We start from the raw sequence: 5,234 nt of genomic DNA on the forward strand, positions 1-5,234 counted from the left end.
CTGAACATTGTCGTGAAAGAGGAGAAGGAAGAAGAGGATGTCACAGTAAAAGGGTAGAGGTAGAGGGTGAGGCTGTTACAGTGAAAGAAGAAGAGAAAGACGTTTCAGTGAAAGAAGAGGAAGATGAGAAAGAGGAGGATGTAGTTTTTGGTGTGAAAGAGGAGGGGGAGATTACTGTCACATTGGAGGAAGAAGAGGAGGTTGGAGATCCGTTTAACCCCAGTAAGTACCGTCTCTGCAGTCGTTGAACCAATATGCAGTAAAGGGGTTCTACACTGTAATGTTGTTCTGTAGGAATGGCTGAAGCTACACTGTAACGTGTAGAACATCAAGAGTGGACCATCAACAAAACGTTAACAATTGATCAAATGCATCCAATGACAATACCTGAAATACTGTAGTCCTCAATATCTCCTATTAGATTAGCCCAATATGTAGTCTTAAAGGGGCAATCAGCAGTTGTTACATCCATTTTGGGACTTATACATTAATGATATGTACCCATCTGTTTCTTTAAGAATTCACTTATAAATGCCTCATGAGCTTAGTTCAACTGTCGTACCCCATCAGAATCCAAAATATAAGCTTATATTATCTCCAATGTTTGTCAGTAAATATAAACAAACACTGTATATCCTCTAAACATGGTTAAAACTAGAATGTTGATATCATGGATCGTTGCATTTCTCCAGCCCCATCCCTCAGCTTTTTACCGAAACGGGCAGGGAGTACGCTTTGTTATTGTTTCTACTGCTGATTGCTGCCCCCGTTACTCCTCAAGGTCCAAGGACTGTATGTTATTTTCAGAGGTAGACTGGCTCTGGCAGCTAAAATAGTCAAATATTCCATCTAAATGTGAATTGATTCTCAACGGGCAGGGAGTACGCTTTGTTATTGTTTCTACCCCTGATTCTCTGCCCCGTTACTCCTCAAAATAATTTCACATAATACTTTCATATCACATAACAATTATTTCACACAATACTTTCATATCACATCAAAATAATTTAAAATACTTTAACATCAAAATAATTTCACACAATACTTTCATATCACATCTAAATAGGTAACCAGTCTGTATAGATAGATAGCTAAGTGAATTAATTATCATCAGCTGTCTAACTTCATATTAGCTAGCTATCTTGATGTATTTATCACTGTAAAAAAACAAACTCCAAATGCATTTGTAGGTAGCTAGCTAACAGCCATGGAGGAGGGTGAAAGGATAGCAGCCCCAACTGTCAGTGAGAGAGGAGGCTATTCTGGATAGGGCAGGTACTTTTGTGTAGTTCCTGTCCCTAGAAGTGAGGACGGAGATAATAGTAACATAATATTCAGTGTGGTGTAATTTGACTATAATGAAGTGTGTTTCTTGTGAGGTTTTCTGTCCTCAGATAAAGAGCGCTATGAAAGCCAGTCTACATATGAAGAGGTCCCAATGAAGAGCAGTGGTTCTCAGTCCTGGGGACTCAAAGAGGCACATTGTTGTTTTTGCCTCAGCACTGCACAGCTGATTCAAATGATCAACTCATCATCAAGCTTCAAGTGGTATTTATGTATTCATTTGTGATGTCATCCTTGATATGATCCTGTTATTGTCACATGCTACACATGTACATATGTGTGCCCATGCATCTATCAATCCAATGTTATCATGATTTGTTATCAGGGATATTATACTTTAGTAATCCACAATGACCTGGTGATGTAACAGTCTAATAATGACATTGTCTTCCATATTCCTACAGATACCTTGTAACTGGAGATTCCTTCAAAACGATTGCCTACAGTTACCGTGTAGGGCACTGCAAGGTTGGGTGACCAGGGTCATCTGGGACTGCCTCCTGGAGGAATTCAGGTGTGTGAAGGCTACCTGTGTCCTGCGTAACTTCATGAGGATGGACACGAGGACCAGGAGGGGATCTGCAGCTGGCCGCCGTGTCCCAGAGGAGGAGTCTGCTGCTCTGCAGGATGTTTCAAGGATGGGGTCCAACCACGCAGCAAGAGAGGCAATCCGTGTGCAGGAGATCTTCACCTCCTACTTCTTCAAAGAGGGTGCTGTTCCCTGGCAACACCATAGACTACACTATGCTCAACCAAAGGCTCTTTTAAGAGGGTGCTGTTCCCTGGCAACACCATAGACTACACTATGCACAACCAAAGGCTCTTCAAAGAGGTTGCTGTTCCCTAGCAACACCATAGACTACACTATGCACAACCAAAGGCTCTTTTAAGAGCCATCCACATTGCAATAGGAGTATTCTTCCATTTACTTAGCTATGTCAACTGCAGTTATTCAATTCATAGTTTCTCTCCCTTTGATTTCTACTTCTCAGGTGAGGGTGCTGTTTAGGTAAGGGTGTGATGTCTGTGCCAAAACAAAACAGGCTGTTTTAAATCACCAATATTGAAAAAATGTAGAACAATTAGACACCCTATAACCCACACCTACACACTCATGTAACAATCTGAACGATGGATTGTGTTGTGCAGTAAGCAGGCTCAGGTGTATAACTGTGGCTCCTTCCACCTTCAACGAATAGGCAAGAGGGCCAACCATGGAGAATAGTAAGACAATTCATTTTTTCTATAACTACGCTATATTGTTTGTCCTTGTGTGTCCGTTCATGTTTTTCAGCATAAAGTACTCTGCAGCCACTTAGTGTGGTGTGGACACCAGGTGAGGCCACACACAGATTCCTGTTGAACACTGTCGCTTTAACTACCTTATTTTCTCAATAACAGTCTCTCTCCTTCACTTCATCCCTCTCTCCCCTTCTCCCTAAGTCCTCTAGGTTATATCAGCTGTGTCGGTGAACCCCTCCTGCATCTGAACTGGCTACATAGAGGGCACAGCATGATCAGAGGTGAGAGGTCACTTGGTCAGGTCAACAGGAAGTATTATTAAAGAGATGCTTTACATTGAAATACAGAGAGATGCAGTAGTCCCAGAGTTAATGATCCCAGGTCAGTTTATATTATACAGGAAGTATTATTAAAGAGATGCTTTACATTGAAATACAGAGAGATGCAGTAGTCCCAGAGTTAATGATCCCAGGTCAGTTTATATTATACAGAAAGTATTATTAAAGAGATGCTTTACATTGAAATACAGATAGATGCAGTAGTCCCAGAGTTAATGATCCCAGGTCAGTTTATATTATACAGGAAGTATTATTAAAGAGATGCAGTAGTCCCAGAGTTAATGATCCCAGGTCAGTTTTGCATTTCACCTCCTGATTGATGACTAACAATGTTAGAATATAAATAAAAACACAAGGCTTAAACATGGTCTCTCTCTCCATCTGTCTCTCGTCTGCAGATATGTTTTGATGTGAGAGGATGCCAACCCCCAGTCCCATCATCGCCACCTCACCTGCTTTTAAGATAACCTGTGGGCCGACTAGAGACACTGTTATGTAATTGTGATAAACTGAGAGAATATTTATGTAGCACTGTGATTCATTAATCATGTGCTGCCTTCCCTGCTCCTATGTGCTTACCTCTTTCCCTTTCTGTCTTTTACACCTCTCTCTCACCTCCTCTTTCTTCCTCTGTTTTTATAATGCACAACAGATGTGCATTGAAGTACAGATTGAACTTGTATTTATAACACTTGGATAATGAGCTTTTCAATAAAGCGTTTCACATTCTCTACTGGTTGAAATGAAGTGTAATGTGATGAAATACTCCACCTATCCTTTGTTTATCAGATCAATGCAGATGAAGGGCATTAGATATTGAGATGAACCGGTGTTGGAGTATTTACATGATGCATAGGAAGTGTAGTGTTCTGTTTTTAACATTATATTTCTGTATATATGAATTGACTAGTTAAATCCTGTTTCTAGTCTATTAGTTACAATGTGTAACCATTGATGTCCCAGGACCAAGATTGGTAAACACTGTTGAAGTGTAGAATTGTAATACATACATGCAGACACAGTGTCATTCAAAGACTGGAATTTGATACTCCTGGTATTGGATATGACTGAATAATCATCTCAAAGACATTCATACCTAAACTGCACCTTTATTTGCCAAGGTAGAGTACATGATCAGTGAATATATTAAATGTACAGGCTACAATGTGGGGATCTCATGCATGGTAATAACTACATGTATATACGACTTGCATCCTTGGCACAACATGATATTATATTCTACTCAATCCATAGGCTTCATTAATGTCATTCAGGCTGTTTTGCAGTTGATACAACTGGCTATGATAGCTGAGGTTCATAGCTAGGTTCTGGACTAATATGTATACCAAACGTTTGGGTCCATACACAGATCGGCTAGCTAGCTACACATCCATGGGCATACAGGGATTTTAATCATCCACTGCACAATAAGCAAGAACATAGCTAGCTACGTTATTTCATCTATCTGCATGGTAAATATCAGCAAGGCAAACTTACAAAATTGTACATTCAATTTGCAGTAAATTCTTCAGCTAGTTAGATTCTATACATCCACTGTTACACAAAACGAAAGCCTGGTTTGCTGGTTGTTTCATGAGTCCCTAAAACAACCAGAATTACAATTTCATTCTCATGTCACAACACCCATAAAGCTAGCCAGCTATCTGGCTAATGTTAGCTAGTCAGCTAGCTGGCTAATGTTAGCTAGTCAGCTAGTTGGCTAATGTTAGCTAGTCTGCTAGCTGGCTAATGTTAGCTAGTCAGCTAGTTGGCTAATGTTAACTAGTCAGCTAGCTGGCTAATGTTAGCTAGCCAGCTAGCTGGCTAAATCGCGATTTTCGTAAATACATTTTATGTTAAAAAAATGCATAATCGTTTGTCTCTACATGAACTAACATTCCTGTCAACTGTACATGTTTTTGCATGATTTTTTTATGACGATATAATCCCTTACAGTTTTTGCTTCCATCCTAGTATTTCTGTCCGACATCTTTGATCCACTTCAGTTCTGTGTAGGGTTACCCCTCTCTCCCAGTATTTATGTCCGCCATCTTTGCTGAAGAAAGTATAACAGTCACTAGTGCAGCAGCCTCCCCCGGTCCTAGTGCCGGCCCGGTAAAAAGTAGATGATGCGATGGAACGGTTGACGAAAATAAGAAATCAGAGAAAAAAATATATTGACTGATATTGAATTATTTAGGGGGGGGGGGGGTGGTAATTAACATTTTAGGACTAGCTATGTTCCTGATTCCTACCTACCTTTTGTCTGAAAATTAAATTGACATTTTACTCAACTGCGTTACCCACTCC

The 5,234-nt window shown here is 40.1% G+C and overlaps 1 long non-coding RNA gene across 1 annotated transcript; it reads left to right on the forward strand.

Annotated features, from left to right (window-relative positions):
• Positions 1-2,574: 2,574 nt before the first annotated feature.
• On the forward strand, positions 2,575-3,653 carry LOC129845870 (uncharacterized). Its single transcript, XR_008758138.1, has 2 exons — positions 2,575-2,867; positions 3,323-3,653. It is a non-coding gene; the product is annotated as an uncharacterized LOC129845870 (long non-coding RNA).
• Positions 3,654-5,234: the final 1,581 nt, after the last annotated feature.

The sequence above is a fragment of the Salvelinus fontinalis genome, unplaced genomic scaffold, assembly GCF_029448725.1.
Source record: "Salvelinus fontinalis isolate EN_2023a unplaced genomic scaffold, ASM2944872v1 scaffold_0393, whole genome shotgun sequence".
NCBI lineage: Eukaryota > Metazoa > Chordata > Actinopteri > Salmoniformes > Salmonidae > Salvelinus > Salvelinus fontinalis.